General features: G+C 42.7%; 1 protein-coding gene across 1 annotated transcript in view; it reads left to right on the top strand.

The window, feature by feature from the left end:
• The first annotated feature begins 2,542 nt into the window (after positions 1-2,542).
• Positions 2,543-20,615, top strand: part of disp1 (dispatched homolog 1 (Drosophila)) — a 123,018-nt gene continuing 104,945 nt past the window's right edge. Inside the window, exons 1-2 of the mRNA XM_005724780.1 lie at positions 2,543-2,718; positions 7,792-7,859. The gene's annotated coding sequence lies outside the window, so the exon portion shown is untranslated. The remainder of the gene's footprint in view (positions 2,719-7,791; positions 7,860-20,615) is intronic.

The raw sequence follows: 20,615 nt of genomic DNA, 5'->3' as shown, positions 1-20,615 counted from the left end.
GTTTGTTTTTTGTCTTTTTGGAAGCTGACACAGTCTCTATGGAGATGGGTTTTGAAGTATATTGAAATCAAATTTTAATAGTTACTGGGACATAAAAACTGCATATCTAAAGTCATCATCCATTTTCATTACTGCTTATCCAATTCAGCGTTATGTAGTAGCTGGAGCCCTTACCTGATGTGATTGAACAATAGGCAGAGTACATCCTGGGCAGGTCGGCAGTCTATCGCAGGGCTAAACAGAGCCAGACAACCATTCCCTCCAACAGTCACACATATTGTCACAAATTAGCCTAATATGTGTGGTGTATTCATAATTGTCTCTGGTACATTTGTTGTATGGGCAGTATGTGTTCATTGTTTGGTGTAATTACGTGTTACACACTGGCAATGCATGCCGGGAGATGGTAATACAGGAAGTAAAAGAGATGGTCTTACCGCACACAGTGGTCCCGCGTACTTATTCAGATTCAGAGTAAGAATCACACATATGTATGATTTTTGGACTGTGGGAAGAGGCAGGAGCACACAGAACGGGGACAACATGAAAACGCCACACAGTACAGCCAGCGGGCTTGACCCACCAACAGTCTTGCTGTGACGGTTACAGTGCTAGCCACTGCACCACCATGCCACCCTGAAAGCTCAGGATTCTTGCAGGAATGCAGTCTGTTTCTCTGAGTGAAAAGGCTTATCTATACTACATACAGTATGTACTTATGTAATACAAGTTCTTTAGTGACTGCTGCAGCTGCGTGAGAGTCCCTCTATCTCACTGTGTGGTAAAATATAAAAACCGTCTGTCTTTTATAATGTAAATCAAAACTTCCAGAGTCCAACCTAATGATCTGACCTAACATGACATTGTTATGAGGACGACACTACTCTGAAGCACGGTGCGAACAGGTGTCAGCTGATCAAGCAATTCTAACTGTACTCAAGTCGAAGCATCCAAATTATATTACGAGGTGACCCTGATGTACAGCAGAGGAAAGCTTGTGTTTATTAACGGTACTTTGATTTTCGCCAGTTTCCTCCACCGGTAATGATTCTTGGCTTCCACCTGATTCAGTACAGATGGTAAAACATGTGGGTATGGGCTGAAAGCTTACAAGTGTATCGTTACTGATGTCCTCATTAACTGAGACAGTTCTTTTGGTATTTGTTCCCCAATTTGTTGTTAGTGTCACAGTTTGGCTCTGTGGCAGGCAAGATGTAGGACCCAAACGCAGGAAATACAACATGGGAGGTTAACTGAAAATGGCAGCTTTATTGCTGATATGTTTAATATGCTGCTGAGAATATAGCCCAGAAGAAGCGTATAGTATACCTTTTATTTTGGAAAGAGCCATTTCTCTGTAATAAACTCTCTTTTCTAAAGATGAGTGATTTCTCAGTCAGATAGATTTATTATTTTATCCCTTTGTTGTTTCAGCAACATTAAATTTAAAAGCTGTACGTTTGAGTTAAAATATATATTTATAATCTTAATAAACAACAAATTAAAAAAGCATGAACATTTTTTGTATCGAAAAAAATATCGAACCGTGACACCAAAGTATCAAACCGAACCGTGAATTTTGTGTGTTGTTGCACCCCTAATCAATCAATCAATCAATCAATCAATCTATCTATCTATCTATCTATCTATCTATCTATCTATCTATCTATCTATCTTTCTTTCTTTACGGTGCAGTAGACTAAGCGTGATATTTGCATTTTGCTGATATCAGGAAACACTTTCCCATTGCTCTTTTCAAGCCTTGAAACTAGGAACCGGATGCAACATGAAGCTCATTTGGTAAATCAGGGTTCCCACTAATTTACCAAAAGACAGAAAGGAACATATGTTTTACTATAGGAACAACAATTTACTAGGCAACAGCATACAGTGTCCAGCAGTGAAGAGCTCAGTGCTCTTGGCTTCAAAGACTTCATCTTTTCTAACCTATAACGATGACATCTTCCAGCCTGCTGATGCTTCTGTAATTTAGCTTTAAATGTTTTGATGCATGCTCAATCATCCAGCTAAGTAAATCTCCAAAAGTTGATTCTGTTCAACGCTAGGTCCAGATGAACAGAATCAACTTTTGGAGATAGCTTTAAATGTGTTGAAAAAACTGCATGTCCTGATGAATATTTATGCCACCAGTTGGTACCATGTGTGCATCTGTTGTTGTCAAAGCATGTGTTTGTACATGTAGAACAAAATCAGCCACCAGGCTTTGCAAAAACTAGAACGTGATGGAATGACGCGTTCTTGCTTTCTGTTACTTTTGTCATTAAACGCTGTCCCTGCTGAGTCAGCATGCTTCTTTGCTTGAGTCCAGAGTGAAGTGAACGCTTCTGTCTGATCGCTTTTATTCGAGACATTTTCAGTTCACTGCTTCTGAACGGTTTTGTTTGAGCTCCCAACAGAAGGACAGACACTGATATCTGAAAAACTACTTTTGCTCAAATAAAATACTTCGAGGAGATAGGAGGCTGAGGTACATAGTCGCCTCCTAGTGCCCTTCGAAGTTTCCTACATTTCCTCCCAGAAACCTCCTGATAGTACAAACAAGAACTCAGTGCGCAGCTGCCCACCCAACATGGTTTGATGCATGGAGATCGGATACATCAGCATCCGCAGGAACTAAAGTAGAAACCCGGGAATACTTCTCCGGTCGGCCGTTAGCACTAGCCCCGTGTCTTGCCTTCACACCGTGCGGGTGCTCGAGTGAGTATGGGGCTGGGAGAGAAACACAGAGCAGCCGCTGTTGTTTAGCCAGCTGTTTTGGTCAGCGAGGTTAGCTGGCTAGCAGCGTCAGTCAGCTAACGCGAACTTAACTCGCCTGCCGAGGGGCAAGCACCCGCGCTGCGCTGTGTTTGTTTCGGGGGAGGCTGTGTGGGGTTCGTAGCTCTCGGGTGACGACAGAGCCGGTCTCCAAGCGAGCTGTTCACGCTTTGGGCTTCATTGTGGTTAACGCTAGCTCGCGGGGTCAGCTGTGATGAGGCCGAGGCTGATAACGTCACATTTGGCTGTTAATGTGCACGCGGACAGGTCCGCCCGCCCCTTTAAATTTGAAACGGGGTGTTAGTTTCAGCTGTTGGGGAAGAAGCAGGAGTGAAACGTGTTCAAGGTGTTTGTGTACCTGGTTGTTATTAGTGTGCTGGTCTGCAAAGCCGAGCTGTACAAGCACAGGTGTATTTTCCATTTCACGGAGGACCGTGGGCACGGTCACCGTGTTTGCTGTGTTGTTCCAGGAGCTGTGCAGGCAGACTGAAACTGATGATGCTTTATTTATTTGAACACCTCCTCAACAGAGTAGGAACTGTGCTTTTCCTGCATTTATAGACTGTTTATGCCTACCTGCCACTTCATTAGGTACATCTGTTCAAAAGCACATTAAGGCAAATATGTCATCCAATCACATGAGACCAGGTCATTGCATTTAGGGATGTAGGCATGATCAACACGACCTGCTGAAGTTCAGACTGATTATCAAAGTGTGGAGGAAGAGTGATTTAAGTGGCTTTGTTTGTTTGTGTCACGTGGGCTGCTGGGAGCAGTTTGGACCAGTCCAGCATCGTTTTGAAACCACAGCCTGCCCGAGTTTGTCCATCAAGTGAGACCTGACGTTGTTTCCGGAACATCATAATTATTGTTGGTCCAGATTCAACATTGCAAGTGACCAATCACATTATAGTGATGTCATGACCTGGATGACTGAGAACCTTCACAGACATAGTGATGTCATAGTTTTGCTAGGCTAGGTGGAAACACCATCACACCAAAACCTAACCTTAGCCCCTGTGACATAACAACGTGACTGATCACTTGCAACTCTGAACCTGGGCCAGCCCTGACTATGTTGCTCCTGGAGCAACCCCAGCATGGGGATATCGGTCACACCTCCATCCCTTTATGAGCACAATATGCCCATCTTTCAGTAGCTGCCTGCAGCACGATAATGTTTCATGTCACAAACCATCTCACACTTCACTGTACTCCAATTCCACAGTCACCAGATCTCAATCCAATAGAGCACCTTTAGAACTTTGGTGGAAAACGAGATTCTCGTCACATATGTGCAGCTGACAGATCTGCTGCAATCCGTGTGATGCTGTTGTGTCAGTGTGGACCAGAACCTGTGATGCTGACTCTTTGCTGCAATGAATTAAGCTTAAAGGCAGTCCAACTTGGTACTAGCGGTGTGTAATTCATGAAGTGGCCAGTAAGTATGCAGTGTATGGCTGGGAAATGAAGTGCATTTTCTGTCATTGCACCTGCTTTAAGCTCCTCTGGTTTAAACATTTGATGAAAGATGGAGACACAGATCCTTTGGGAGGTTACGTCAGTACAGCCATGTGGTGTAAAAAAGTCTTCAAATCAAATACGTGGCGCAGCTCTGCCTGAGCCATCTGAAAAAAGTAATTTTAGCTCCTTTTGATTGGAGCCAGCTTTATGATGCTGGGCTGCAAACAAAAGGTTTGAACAGCAGCTGCCTTATGCCTGTGTGAGTGACCATAGTAGGGATATCTGCTCCCACTGACATCACACAGAGATAAGAGTAGAAACAACAGTCTGAAAGTGAGCATAAATTTAGCACAAAATCTGAGCGCATCATTTGAAATTTTGAAGATTCTTAATTTGACCAACCACGAGAAACATGAAAGAAAAATATGGAAAAATGTAATAAGTAGAGATGGACCGATCCGATATTACGCATCGGTATCGGGCCGATACTGACCTAAATTACTGGATCGGATATCGGAGAGAAATAAAAAATGTAATCGATCCATTAAATATCAAACAAGCACCTCACAAAACTTGCGACACGGCGTAACTCACCTCAGAACGTTAGCACGTCGCAGCAGTATGCATCACGTGATAGAGCGGCTGTGGCGTGCCAGACCTGTCGGTGGTCTGGTTGAGCATTTGGAGCTTCGCTACCAAACCGGCATTTCATCTCCGAGGAAGTTATCCCAGAGAGAAGTAAAGCAAGTGTGTAGGTTCATCTCTGAATGTTTGTAAAGCATTCGCATGTTAAGCTTAACAAGCGATATATGGAGCGACTGCCTCTCTCTCTCTCCGGCTGCTACTTCAATCATGAAACTGATCAATGATCAGCTGATCGGCTTTTCTGTCGTGAGTCCGTCTCTCTGGTTTGTTTTTGGCCCACTTTGCACCAGAAAGATGAAACCAGCGGCTGAACAACAGCAGCACGTTTAAGCTTGATCAGCTGTTGTTAGAATGTATTTAATATTACTTTCTACTCCAGGATCTTTTTCTACGTAGCTGACGCTGGTAACTGTGCAGGGGCGGATCTAGCAAAGTTTAGCCAGGGGGGCCGATAGGGCATTAACAGGGAAAAGGGGGCACAAAGACATACTTTTCTTTCTTATTCTCATTTAAAATGTCGAGCTTTTAATAAATAATTATCTGACACCCAAAGTTTTAATTTGATGTAAAATGAATAGAAGTCAATTACTGTATATAGTGACTATTAAGTCTAATATACCCTAGTAAGCTATAGTACTTTTTCCTTTGGGAAGGTACCATCTGTGCAGTCTGCAATTTTGTTAAAGAAAGATGTTGAATCTATTTAATATTTTAATATATTGAAAAATTGATTTCTGTGCATTTTTTTTTCCCACACTGCATCAAATTAAGGTTGATTACGTCGATTAAGCATCATGAGGTGGAGCGTGAGGGGTGGTTCCCTATTTTTTATTTATTTATTTTTGTTGTTGCTGGGAGTTGGAACCCTATTAGTTAGGTTGCTTAATATTTACGCTAAGTACTCTTTAAAATACCAGAATAGGGAGGATGGTGTAGGTTTAAGTTTATTAGATTGATCAGTATTGCTGAACTATGAAATATTTTTTTTTGCATACAGGTATAACAGAATAGCTTTAGTGTAGTTGTTGTTTTAAACTTGAGTATGAACTTATACAAAATGCAGCAAGATATTTAAAAAAACAGTTTGGTTGATTAAAAACACTATATCGGATTCATATCGGTATCGGCAGATATCCAAATTTATGATATCGGTATCGGACATAAAAAAGTGGTATCGTGCCATCTCTAGTAATAAGTAGACTTTTGAGTGAAATCCATGTTACTGTCTACCTCAGCTTGTTATTTTCCTTTATCTGTATAATGCTGCAAATATGAAAAATAGGGAAATATTAATGAGAAAATGTACAACTTAAAGATTAAGTTTGTAAAGTCTCAGAGATTGTGGCTAATTTATCAATTAATCAAATACACTCATTTAAAAGGAAGAAATGTATAAACTCCTTGAACCTGAATGAAAACAGTACATTTTGTGCCACCTTGAAAAGCTCCCCCTCACCTTTCTAAACCAACCTGGCCCATAACTATGGGGCTTTGAAAATGCCTGAATTTTGAGATGAGCCTGTCATGAATGTTAATTTCAAGTAGGAAAGAGCATCTACATAACAATGACAGTGTGTCAGTGTTATGTAGATAAATATGATGTGTACGTTGAGTTTTAATGTGCGGCTTACCCAGTAAGTCCTCGTTCGTCTAGGCTTAGTGGCAGAAAACAGAAATATTTGAGATGATAAGCTATCCCCCCTTTCCCCTTTTTTATTTATGAAAGCAGGTTTTCAATGCCGTGTGTGTAAATGCACTGGTTGGCCAGCTCTCTATCAACAGTTTGCAGTGAAAGTGTTTTTCGTACGAGCATTAGTGAGCTAATCCTTGTTTTATAGCTTCTCAACGTCATATGAACGTGACCAAGAGCTCTTGAGCCAAATACTTTTTACAAACACAAGAGGGAAGTGAGTCAAAGATCTTTTGTGTTCGGTTAGGAACCATTGCTCGATCTAAATAGGCGTACAGAGACAGCAGCTGACAGTGTAACATGGGGGTAGACGGGTCAGAGAGAAGCTCAAAGCCCTGGTTACACAGGAACAATGGCTGAATAGTCACTCCTGTTAAACTCCTGTGAAGTCTGCTTGAATTCCATTGCCCGTGGCACAGTCCACATCCACAGACAGGAACAATCGAAGGAAAAATCAGCAGGTATGCCGACGTCTGCACGGATTGTCTGACGAGGGCACAGAAAGTAAAAGAGTTCATCCATCCTCTTATCCGATTCAGGGTGGCCGGGGTCTGGATGATATCCCAGCTGTCATAGGCTGAGGATGAATCTTTGGACTGTGGCAGGAAGCCAGATCTCCAGGACCTTCTTGCTGTGAGGCAGCCGTGTTAACCACTGTTCCACCCACTGAAAGAGCTCATGTCAGCCAACATTATGACAAATGTCCTCGCTGGTGGATAATTGGATTGGCAGTCATGTGCACAGCTAGTATGAAGGTTATGAGAGCTGTCTTTGAAAATGGACACTAGTGATGTGGACTCTTGTTATCTCAGATCAGACAAGTGGAATATTTCATTTATTTTGTGATGTTTGTGCACCAACACAGCAGTCATATGTGATTCAGTGGGTTTAAGTAATGCATTAAGAGTTCAGCAGTTGCAGCCTTGTATAATGCATGTTTGCCTTGAGAAACGCTTGGCTTGCCTTTGCAGGATGCTTTGGCCCATTTGCTCTTTACAGCCCTGTTCAGTCAGTTTTGCAGCATTTTTGCAGACAGTGGATGAACTAATTGGCTATTACCGAGGCCCAGCTTGTAGATTATTATTAATCTACAATAACTTATTTGAACTGTGAGTCGTGCAAAGTTACTCTACGGGAATGTGGTTTCTTTGAAGTAAAGAGTTGTGGATGCTCTGTACTCTTCTTTTAATCAGGTTGTCATTGTTTCTCTCCGTTAGGTGAGCTCGTCTCTTTGTGATCAGGAAAGCAAAGGAAACACACAGAGTGCTCATCCTGAGAGGTTACAGTAAGTACCTACACATACCACTGAACAGTCTAATATTCAAAGAACACACACACGGGCTCTAATTTTAAGGATTCACACATCACGTGACTAACTTGCCTGTATTTGAATTGTCGTCTTGCACGGTGGAGAAAATGCCACTAGGGGTCACTCTTCAGCTTGTTATTCCTCTGTAAGGTTTGTGTGTGATGTCCTGCTGAGATTGAAGGCTGTAAACAACACTTTCTTTGGTTTTGTGTTTGTTGTGTTTCTGTGACGCTTACAGAAGATATCTGGATTTGAAGTGGGCGGAGCTTATGGATCAGTTCTGTTGGATTTTACAGCTTTCTCTTCTTTTTGCCATTTAAAAAGTCACAGAAGAGTTTTCCAAGTTTTTCCTGCTCCAAAATCTTGCTTCTAGGTCAACACTCTTATCCTTTCTTTCTGAGCGTTTTCCACTTTCCTCCTTCCCTGTCAGCCATCAGCATCTCCGTCTGCTTCTTATATCCCCCCGTCTTTCCTTAATGTCTCTGAATCCCTCCATCCTGGCCTCCCACCCTTAAGAGCAACTGGTCAGGACAGCTGGCTGTAACAGCTGCTCGCTATCTCACTTTTTCCCCGTAGCTTTTCTGTGCCAACCTTTATGTCTTTGTGCTATCTTTGTGTCACCGTATCAGAATATAATTTTTTGTCCATGTTGGAAACATTTGCCTCTGTTGTCTCGTGTGGTCTTGATCTTTATGTGGCAATCAATAGACTACTTCCTCTTTTGTCTTTTGCCAGTATCAGTTAACAGAATAGCCGTGTTCTGCGTCAGCATATGTAATGTTATCAGTGTTCCTTTGTTTTCCTTTTCTCTGTTCACTGCCCTTACCTTCTGCACACAACGCCGGCGTTCATCTTCATTGCCTCAGAATGAATCCCATGTGTCATCTCACAGGCTGGACTGAATTATCTTTTGTCCGTCTGCTGATGATGTGCTGGAATTTTTCCAGGCATTTAGTTAAGGGGGGAAATGGGAAAGAGAGGTAATGCACAAACATGCGAAAGAATAAATGGTAGAGCTGCATTAATCCATAGATGGGGGGGGAAAAATGTAATCCCAAGTAAGAAGACTGTCTTTACAAAGAGCACTGAAGCCTTTGTGTTCCTTGTAAACTGCTTTATTTCCTTTAGAGCAGGCGTGGGCAATTCATTTCCCCAAGGGCCGCACGAGAAACTAGGACTGATGTAGAGGGACGCTCCGATAAACTGATCTTGGACAAAAACCCCTGAAATGAGACGCATTTTAATCAGCTGCTAAATTACATTTGTGTAAACTGGCTGTCCTGTCAGCCTGTGGCAGCAGGAACAGGCTTCAGCACAACACGACCCCCGAATGTTATAAGCAGAAAAAGGACGGCGTGCACGGACGGCCACCGCTATAGCTAACCCTGTGCATGTCTGTGTGGAGGGAAACATGGATACGAGATGGATAAGGGAAGACAGGTGGTTGGAGGTGGGTTCATCTCTGTATCATGACATTATACAGATAATGTGGCCGAGGTTAAACCTGCTCGGCCTTGCCTTTTACTTGCCTTGGACTGAAGCTGCAGCTGATTGAGTCGTCAAATGTGCTGATGACAAACGCGTGACCTTTAGCGTCGTTGCTGATGTGCAGTTGTTGGCACTGTAATTTATCTTGCCTTGCTGTGGGCCGTATCCTCTGCTTTTCCTCCTTGGCGTGGCACAGGGGTTAATCGGGCTGGGAGCCGGATGCCACCGAAGGCATGACTGCACACTTGCTGCCAATAATTCAAAAGCAAGGCGCTGGCTTCTTTGATGTTGAGCTGAATGATGGAGACACTAGTGGATCTCAAGGAACCATGTGGCACCAGCGCGCCTGATCTCTCATCTGGCCTTGTAGAGACTTCAGATTACTGCACAGTGTGGATTTGTGTGTCCTGGTGCTGACAGGCAGGCTGGTTTGATCCACTGAAGATGTCCAACAGACAGAGTGGTTGTTCTGTTTCTCAGGAGGAAAAGCCTTCTGCTATCTTGGCTGTCAAAGACATGGATCTGGATTAATCTCAGATCAGTATTTTGCTTTCACTGAGGATGAAATCCAAGCCAAAGATCAGACGGACGGTTCTGCACGATTCACTAGTGGGCTTTGTTTTGGCTACACAGGGGCAGCATGAACTATATTTGAGGACGTTCCTGGAAAACCAGCAACAAAGCCTTAAATACTTAAACTGTGGACCCATTCTAAACCCCACCCACCCAAAAAATAACCTCCAACACCCCCCACTGCAAAGTTCTGCATTACTGGAAACGGGAACGTTTCTGTCATTTAATTGTTTAACCTCTGATGCACGCTTTCACGTTTCCCAAAGCCATCCAGTGGGCGGCATTGTCTCTGGTCCCTGGGCCTTATGTTTGACACCCTTGATTCTGTGTCATGTTAGTAGGCATTACATCGTTGGTCCAATATTCACGCTGTTTTGGTCTCTAACAACAGTGAAATATCTAAACTGTGTTCAGGAGGTTGGTTTGGTCTGCTTGGTGCTAAGCAGCCACATCTTGCATGTGAACAGGTGTACCTAACAAAATGGCTGTGAGTGTGTACGATGCACACATTATAGTGCTGTAAAGGTTCAGCTGCAAATTCTTCTTAGGTTAAACACTAAAGTCCCCTTCGTACACGCTAATGCTGACACGCTGTAATACTTTATTACCTTTGAATTTTTATGTCAACACAATTTTACGAAATCTGAAACCTGCAAACGATTTATCGTTTACATCGATCTTATAATGTCTGCTGCAGTAAAATTGGATTTCACAAGACATGAGATGTCGGCATGAAATTTAAACAGACTGCATCTGTTCTGTTTAAATTCTGTCCTCTGGTTAAACCGAGGACGGACGTGCCCGAGCTTTTAATGGAGATGCCAAAAGCAGTGAATGATGAAAGCTGTTGCGACGTCCGTGTTTTCAAAGGGTTCGTCACCTTGTGTCGTTTGTCTTGAGACGCAGAAGATGGAGAGTGCTGTAGGAAAACGTCTGTGTGGCGTCTGATCGAGTGATTTTGTTTTGTCTCGTACTGTCTGGATAAATGACTTTTTCTTTAAACAGCACCCGTCTGATGGCTGCTGCTGCAATGATCTGCCCGCTTCCTCCATGCTCGCTCACGCATTCTTTGTTATTCAGTAATTCAGCGTGCAGGCTGCAGCTGCCTAACCATCCGCTTTCATCTCCTCAGGACATGAATGACTCGGGTTAGGGTTGGAATCTACTTGTACGGGATATTTTAATTTGCACATCATAAAAAAGTGGAAATCCAGAAGGATTGGTGTAGGTCTATTTCTTCCCCCTCTCTGGTTGGCTGGGCTGGATAAGATGGCACATTGCTACAGCTGTAACATAGCGCCGTTTTTCCTGCCTCAGAACGGGCCTTTGTAATTCTATTGGTCCACATGAAGTTAAGGTTAAAGTCTGCGCAGTTTCCTGTTGTTTCTGCTCATTTGATAACGTGTATTTTAATGCTTGAGTGAATGACAGCCCACTTTTAGAAGTTAGTTAACATTCATTTAGCAGCAGTGAATGAAAGTTTTCTTTTTCCTGTTAGGGTTACTCGCGCCTCAGCAGATGCTATCACTGCCTCTCCCACCATCCATCACGTCAGCTCCTGTCTGCGTGTCTTTATGGAGCTCGTAATTGAAAGCAGGCTGCCTGATGGTCCCTTTTCTTTCTCGTTCCCGGGCTTTAGATTAAAGCGATCGATAGCGCCTAGTGCGCCTCGAAAAGCATATGTGAAATATTACAGGCTCTGGCCACTGCACTCAGCTTTAAGCTATTTGACCCGGAGAAAGCCCTGTGTGGAAAGAAGCGCTCTTCAAAAAGAGAAAAGAGTCTTGTCTCAGTCTTGTGCATCAGCCCAGAGCATCGCCGTATCACTGCCAGCAGCACAGCTGTCACTGTTTTTATATTTGACATACTGACGGATGGCGACAGGAACAGGTGCTGCACATTTGCGCCACTACTTTATTTGACCCGTTTAAGTGCAGGAAAAAAAGTCTGACTGCAGTGGACAGAGTGCATCACTGCAGTGGACGGCAGTCTGTCTTCTTCTTTTTAAACTGAGGTTTGCTACAAACAGGAAGGGGCACCGACAAGACGGATGAAGTCATGTGGTTCACGTGGAGTGAGCCCCCTCCCCATACACAGATCACATGGGAATGTCTTTGAGCATCAGCCTTTTCCATCCTGCTCACATTCGTCAGTAAGGTCTGTGTTGAGTTTTCAGGAATATCAACCCCACATGGACATTTGTACAGTATATTGTAGCACTACTCCATAGTCACATGGGCTCACATGGGCAAGTACCTCTAAATAATTCAATAAAGTTTTATTTATACAGCGCCAAATCACAATAAGGTAAGGTAGACCCTACAATATTACATACAGAGAAAAGATTACAACATTTGTTCAAGAACAAAAGTATCTTCTTGAAAATGGGTCACTTTTCCCTGAGCTCTTTCAGCTCTTCGTCATGTCGTTTTAAGCAGTTAGCTGGCAGAGAAGAGAGAGTTCTCTTCCAAGATGTATATCACGTTTAAACTGGTGAAATCTGAGGCCATGTTTGAACATGACTAGCTCAAAGCCCATTAAAGATAAAAGCCTGAGGTTCTCACTGGCCGTTCTTACTATCATCATGGATTAGGATCTGGGATTTGGGACAGATGCATTAAAAATGTCTGATAATTGGCCAGTTAAAATATAGAGGAAAAAAAGCCCCATATTTGAGCACACATTAATAAAAGAAAATTTTTTTTCCCAAAAGACAGCTTGTGGTCATTTCTCAATGTTGTGTACTTATATTTAACAATCCTGTGAAATAAAGCATGTTGGATTCTTTGTAACATGAAATTTGTGCTCACAAAAAGTGTAGTGCAAAAACAGAAACATTAGTATTCACTCATCCACATAGAACAAAATTCTAGTGTTTTCAAGTGGTGATAACTCACAGAGAGGTTCTCTGACATGGTCCAGAGATTGTTGTCATAATTTTAGCTTTTATGTCAAATATTTTTAAGATGTTTTAGTGTTTTTTTTGTTTTTTAAGTTTTATCCAGTTTAGAACTTTTTTGTTTTTGCACGTTGAAATCTGAGTGTCTCATTATGCAAGGTCCGCCATTTATATGGATACCCCGTAATAACATGGGAATGGTTGGTAATATAAAGTCCTGTTTGTGGCACATTAGTATATGTGAGGGGCAAACTCCTCCAGATGGGCGGTGACCATGGTGGCCATTTAGAATTCGGCCATCTTGGATACAACTTTGTTTTTCCAATAGGAAGAGGACCATGTGACACATCAAACTTATTGGTAATGTCACAAGAAAAACAATGGTGTGCTTGGTTTCAACGTAACTTTATTCTCTCACGAGTTATTTACAAGTTTCTCTTTGTTCACAGCCATTGACATGTCGAAGAGGTTAACATGTGAGGAGCGGATCGAAATTGTGTTGATATCTGGTGAACGCAGTAACCGGGTCATTGCAGCAGATTTCAATGCAAGACACCCTACGAGACCACCCATCTCCCATGCTACAGTCAGCAAACTGCTTGCTAAGTTTGGTGAAACTGGTTCGGTGTTGGATTTGCCAAAATGTGGACGCAAGAAAACTGTCAGTAATGAAGAAACATCAGTGGCTGTCCCAGCTTCATTCAGCAAGAGCCCACAGCGTAGCACTCGCCGCATGTCACTGGAGAGTGGCATTAGTTCAACATCCCTTCGGCGGATATTAGCTACTCACAAATGGCACCCTTACAAACTCCAGCTACTGCAGCATCTCAACAAGGATAAAGTTACGTTGAAACCAAGCACACCATTGTTGTTCTTGTGACATTACCAATAAGATTGATGTGTCACATGGCCCTCTATCTATTGAAAAAATAAAAGTTGTATCCAAGATGGCCGACTTCTAAATGGCCACCATGGTCACCACCCATCTTGAGGAGTTTGCCCCCTCACATATACTAATGTGCCACAAACAGGACTTTAATATCGCGATAGAGGAGTATAGTCAAACTCTCTATCGTTGGCCAAATTTATATCGCTTCTATCGTATATTCTTTATATCGCCCACCCCTACAACCATTCCCATTCTATTACGGTGTATCCATATAAATGGCCCACCCTGTAGATAAAAGCCTGAGTCTTATCATCAATGTTCCCTCTAAGCTGCGCGCGTGCGCAATTGCGCACTGCTGGCACGTCTCTGTGCACAGAAAATCTGCTTTGTGCACAAAAAAAATCTAACCTGAATTGAAATTAAAATTAAAACTTTAACAATTCTGTTTTGCAGTGTTAGTCAGTGAGTGACTGGCTGCTGGGATTGTGTGGGATTAGAACGATGCCACCTTATCCCACAGTCCAGCCAATATGCGATTCACATTCGTATATATGCAGCTAATCAATGTCGTTGACAGGCTATGACAGCGTCCTTATGTGCCGGTGTTTTAGCGAGCAAAGCGGCTGATGTGGAGTGAAGCCACGTTAATGACAACGTGCACAACCACTGGAGATGTGAGCAGAACAGACGGAACAACTGACGGACAAAGTGTGGACTTTATACCAGTTTGTAAATTGTGTTGATCGGCCACGTAAAACCAGAGTTATGATAAAAACATCTGCAATGTTTGGTTTTCTTCCTGAATACTGTTGTTGTTTATATTTATTGTGGGAAGAAACGGTAAAAACGGCGTTTTATAAGAAAAGCACTCTCCGCCTGTGAGCAAAAACAACACCAAACCCCCCCCAGCCTTTCCTATTGGTGGAAAAATGTACCATGTGGACCAATCAAAAAATTATAAGGCAACATGGCATTTAGTTGTTTAGGGAGGGGGAAGTTTTAGGAGTGATGGCGTGTTTTGAGGTGTGAGAGATTTTCTACGTTTAGCACAAATCTTGTGTAGTTAGTGTGTAGTTAGTGTGTAGTTAGTGTGTAGTTAGTGTGTAGTTAGTGTGTAGTGTAGTCAGTAGTTTTGTTGTGTGTGTCAGAACAATGAGGCGCCTGCTGAGTGTTACAGGTGTTACAGCAGTGACACATCTGCTGCTGTCAGGCCTGCAGGTATCAGGCTGATGTTCTCCTTCATCTCATAGTGGACGGGAATTATTTTTGGAGTGACACAAATAATTTGTGTGGCATCAGATTTGATGCAGAACAGCTGATTGTTCTGTAAATAGTTTGAAATGTTTATTTAAAAAACACCGTGGCTGCATTTTTAGGTAAACAGCTGCAAAACACTTTGTTGTTTGCAAAACTCGTTAATTTATTTTAATTATATAGTTACTTTTTTCAAGAAGTAACTATATAATTAACTGCCCAGCATTGGTCATTATATGCTGTATTTTGCAGACAGAGTTACAGACTCTCTCCCAGATCACAGACTCAGACTCAGAATACAAGTCAGAGCTTTATAAAAAAAAATAAAGTTGTGTTTTCAAAATTGGAGTTGAAGTTATTTTTCCTTCCAATAGTGTTAACATGCTACAGGTCATGGACAAGATTTTGTTTGATTTTCATTGTAAGTGGGCTAAATCAGTTAATTAAAAGTCGTCTAACATAAATGTAAATGCTGTGATTTGATTATTTTAATAAACATGTAACTTGGATGGATTCAATGCTGGCGTGACCACAGTGCACACGTCTGATGTTGCTCACAGTGGTCCAAGGGACGCTCAGGGAGTTTGTGTGTTCGCTCAGACACATGAAACATTAGAGGGAACATTGGTCATCATCGTTATGAATCAGCAGCTGTAATTTGGGACAGATGCATTAAAAAAACCCTCAAACACAAAATATTGTAAAAATGTGATGATTTGAACCAGAAAGGCCAGGTTGGCATTTTATTTTCTGATACAAGGCCAGTGTTCCCAGAATTAGGAACGCACACCGGGAATCATTCTTTTATTTATAAGGCAAAGTCAGGTTTTACCAAAACCTCATGAATATGAAATAAAGTGGAACAAAGTGCATTCAACAACGACTTTACTGTCCATCTCCTTAACAAGGTGTTAAATGTCAGGAGGACCACGATAAACATGTATTTCAGGCTGTGAGAGGAGGAAGAAAGAAGCTACTGCAGCCCCTTACTTGGAAGCAAAACAAGACCAGTGCAAATAAAAGCAGCATTTATTTTTTCTCTTTGTTTATCCTGGGCCTGTTTAATGTATCGTATCACTAATAAATACCAACAGTTATTGTGTCTTTACACATGAAGGAATGATTCCCAGTCACTTCCCCACAGTCAGGGATAATTAATCTGAAACTGGTGTGAGATCCGCACTGCCCGATACCTACAGACACTGTATTGGATCAGAAATGGAAAAAGCTGGACTGGGTCATCCCTGTTTGTTTAAGTTTGCAGTTAAGCGAGAAGCTGTTTGAAAAGCTGCAGGTGAGAAATTCCAACCTCTGAGCTTCTGCTGTTAGCTTTGCAGCTAGCAGCTAGTCTGGTGCTACTGATGCTCAGTAAACACAAACTGAAATGAGCAGGTTGGCACTGATACCCGGTCCAGCTTTCTAAATCAGATGGATCCCTCACTGGGACTTTAAACAGACACTTTTTATTTGAGTTTATCAAAACTCTTTCAAAAAATCTTTCGCAGGTTACACATTCTTGTCTAACCGGTCGTGGCAGATGGCCCCGCCCCGCCCTGAGCCTGGTTCTGCTGGAGGTTTCTTCCTGTTAAAAGGGAGTTTTTCCTTCCCACTGTCCCTAAGCGCTTGCTTATACAGAGTCATCCGATTGTTGGGTCTTTACCTTGCAATATAAAGCGCCTCCAGGCGACTGTTGTTGTGATTTGGTGCTGTATGAAGAGAATAGAATTCAATTAATACCTTACAGGGGGTACTGAGTCATCTCGTGTTTTCCTGATGACGTTAAACCACATATGTTGTTTGTGAGTATTTTCATTCTTTTACTGGACCCATTCTTAATCTGTTGCCATTCTTTGGCCTGCACAAAGTCATTTCTCTTACCTCACCTCATCAGTCTTTCATTTTGTGAGTGTGCATGTAAGAGAGAGATGTTTCTTCACTACATCTTTCCTTGGTTGCGTAGCTCATCAGACAAATGCCCACAGACAGGACCTCGGTTCCCCCACAGAGAGAGGCCTCATTAGGGTTTGTTGCACAAACTGGAGAACGTTGACGGCTGAGGGAGCAACCAGGCCTCCTCTCCCGGGGACACGTGTTCCTTGCCGTGGCCTGACCCTGGAGTTCTGGGCCTTGTCGAATCATATTTGGCTCATACGCCTCCCAGTGTTGGGCTTAGTTACCTCTGAACTGGTTTCACTGGGGCCTGAATGGTAAACTGAGTTGAAAGTGGTACTAAATGGACAGGTTGTAGAGAAAACACAGCGTCACGCTCATGTTTCTCTCATGAGGCCTTTTGTTGCGTATCTCGCAGCCTGTGCTCTTACTCATCAGGAGTCAGGTGGTCTGTGCTAGGCTAACATCAGAACATGTTGAGGAGAGGATCATGGTGTTTGAAGAGGGGAGGTCTTTCCTGCCTGTTGCAGATTCCAAGAACGGGCCTCAGAAGCTTTACGTGCTTCGTCTTTGTCTTCTGATCGCGTTCAGACTTTTTACCTGGTTTCAGACCTTACCCCATCTTCTGTTTCGATGGAACAGCCATGTCCATATCACACTGGAGCTTTTCATTGAGGTCAAGGTCATGATTCCAATTGGAATACTTTTTATTTATTCGGTTTCGATGTTTCATATTTATGCTGAGTAATAAACTTTTTACATTAAAATAGATGATGCAAAAGTCTCTCTCACTTCAGGTATGTGTATATGTTTTTTGTTTCTACAAATGATAATTAAATATCGCTATGCTGTATCGATTATTTATGTATTTCCCCCACACCTGATATTGGGTCACTGCATCTTTCATCCTTTCCAGTGCTTCAGCTCCATGCTCTGACATCCTAACCATTCTTTGTCCATTCAGTCATTATTACCTGACATATTTCCTTGATTACTAATAGCTGCCATCGGCTGCCAGTGTTTTAGATTGAAGGTGACCTACGTCCCGATGACAGAATGGTGTCTGATTACAGAAGCCAGCCAATGTCCAAATGTCTCAAAAGGGCTAAAGTAATTCCATTACTCGGCCGATCCACTGCAGTCCTTATAATAGACGTTTCTTTACTCAGCCGTCTCCACATCATTCATGTTTGGCGATTAACATGAATGAAATGTTTATTTAAATCACTCCTATCTGAATACTAAGAACCAGGATTGACCTCCCCAGACGTCCTCCATAATGAGATGGTGACATGCAAACCTTTCTTTGTGTCCCACTGCCAAGACTCTAAAAGCTTTGAATTTTGTTGCTGTGGGTTTTGCGGTTAGGGATATGTCTCACAGTCGATAAGAACTTAATTCCAGAGTTAAGCTGATAAAAGGTTAGCACACAGTTGCCCCTCACACATTATGCCACCTTATGAACTCCCTGTAAGCCCAAGGACAGCACAAGGCCACATTCCCCCAATGCTCGACTTAATCATTACTAACAGGTGACTGTGCCATGATCAGTAGATACAGTTCACCTCCCAACTAACCGCAGAGATAGCCACTGCAGGTGGAAAACAGTGTGCGACTATAATCCATCAGCCGTTCTGTGTGAACAGCTTTGTTTCCCGATATGCAAAGAAGGACTTGTTTAAAAAATCGGGATGTGAGGGGTGTGGCTTGTACCATTACAACTCGCACTTCGATGTTTTCCCAAACTGCAAAACTCAAATTGTCATTTTTGTCAGTTCCCAGCTGACCACCTTTATGAAACCTTTGTCATTACTCAACCTCGTCACACAGTATCGACTTTATTTGACTGAATCTTTGGCTGGACCCTATAGAGACCCATAATGGAGACTGAGGCCAAGCTGAGAAGCAGCGCAAGTGGAAAACTGGACTTAATGATCACAGACGGAGAACTTATTCAGATCCTGACGGACAAACACTTTCCTCATCTGGCTTTTTTGTCACTGGCTTACATTGTGGATTGTGCTGTTGCCCTGATGGCTGTTTCACGGCACTGCTTTAGCTGGAAAACTGTTGGCCGTCATGATGTGCTATAAAGAAACTGGCACCACAAGCTTCCTGCACCACTTCTCCAGAAATGATCATTCTCAGGGGTGAACTTTACCGTTAATCCCTGAGATGTTCAGAATAGCACAACTGCTTAGCTTAGCAGTTCCCATTTCAGGCTGGTTTTATATTTAAAAAATAAATAAAGAAAAAAAACCCTCATGCTAACTAGCCTACCATTTTTGGTAGCCCGCGCCCTACAGGTGCTACTCCAATTTAAAAAAAAAAAAAAATTAATAATAATTTTAAACCTACTGTGTAGTTGGCTCCAGAGAGACTGACTTATACTCTGTGTACCACTTGGACGTGTTTTGGTCAGTGGACACTAATTATTCAAAGAGAAAATGAAGCTGTTCACCCAAGGCCTCAGACAAACAAACCTAAACACCAATGACTGTAGAAAACATAGACAGCCTAACAGCGCTGCAAAAAGTCTCTATCGCCCCCTGGTGTCTGCCTGCAGTACATGCCATAAACCCAGATGGGACTGGGGTCACACGACCAACGGGTGTGTGGGCGGGACTGTGACGTCCCCACTCAAGTCCCGCAGACTCTGGCTGCAAAAGTGGAACACAGCAACTCCCACAAATGGGAAATTTTGGCTTCATTGTTGTACCGTGGGAGGAAGTGCAGCCAGGCCGTCCATCTGTGATGCTAAAGACCAGTCGGGGACTTCAGGGAGACATTTTTTGCCCTAACTAGTTGGAAAGTGGTTGCTGGTTGTCACTGACTGAATCCTGTTGTGATTACTTTGTTCACTCGCAGTTGCAGAGAAGATGCCAAGATCTTCAAAGTAAAAGTTGTGTCTTCAGGTCTTTATACAGCAGACATACAGAGTCTGTACAGTTACTTTGCTTGTTAAAAATATTTTTCGGACTCGCACTGATTGTGCTGGAGGAACTTGCACAATTTACTTTTTTGCACACCAAGTTTGATTTTTCTGTTTGGGTTTTTTTTTTTGGATCCAAATAAATGGATGCTGACCAATCATCAGCCATTTGTCTTTAGTGACCGCTGATTACAAGCAGGTCACTGACCGGTCTCTAGGCCTGTGAGACAGGTCTAATTTAATTTCACTGATCTCACATCAGCTCAGTTTGACAGTGATTATGCTTTCAATTTACGGTAGTGCGAGCTTCTTCTTTAGCTAATCTCAGTCTGAGTCTATGACAGGACATTATGTCACCATAATTTCCCAACAGCTGACCTCAGTTTGTGGTAAAGCTGAAATGTATCATAAACATGCAACGATGAGGTGGTGGTGTAGAAAGGGTGCACCGATCAGATATCGGTCCCTTTTATTTTCTCTTTGTCGTGTTTTATATCGTCCCAGAGTTCCATCTGCTTTCTTGCCACAGAACAACTGAGAGAGACTTCATTAGTGACACAGACCAGAGAGGGTTTCTGATGGTGGGAAGGTGCTCCCAGGCAGCGAGAAAGGCCTGGGCCCGAGCTTCTAGCCCTGGAGGGTCTGTTGTAGGGATCAGATCACAGAAACGGGTGGAAGGGTGGAGAAATTGATGGGGGAAGGCTACAGCAGAGGGTGAGCTCCATCCATGAATCAAATGAAAAATCAAATCACTTTTTATTGTCACATCACATGTGCAGGCACACTGGCACAGCACATGCGAGTGAA

The sequence above is a fragment of the Pundamilia nyererei genome, unplaced genomic scaffold, assembly GCF_000239375.1.
Source record: "Pundamilia nyererei isolate P.nyererei 1_Seehausen unplaced genomic scaffold, PunNye1.0 scaffold00013, whole genome shotgun sequence".
Lineage (NCBI taxonomy): Eukaryota > Metazoa > Chordata > Actinopteri > Cichliformes > Cichlidae > Pundamilia > Pundamilia nyererei.
This window is presented reverse-complemented; position numbering and strand designations above follow the sequence as displayed.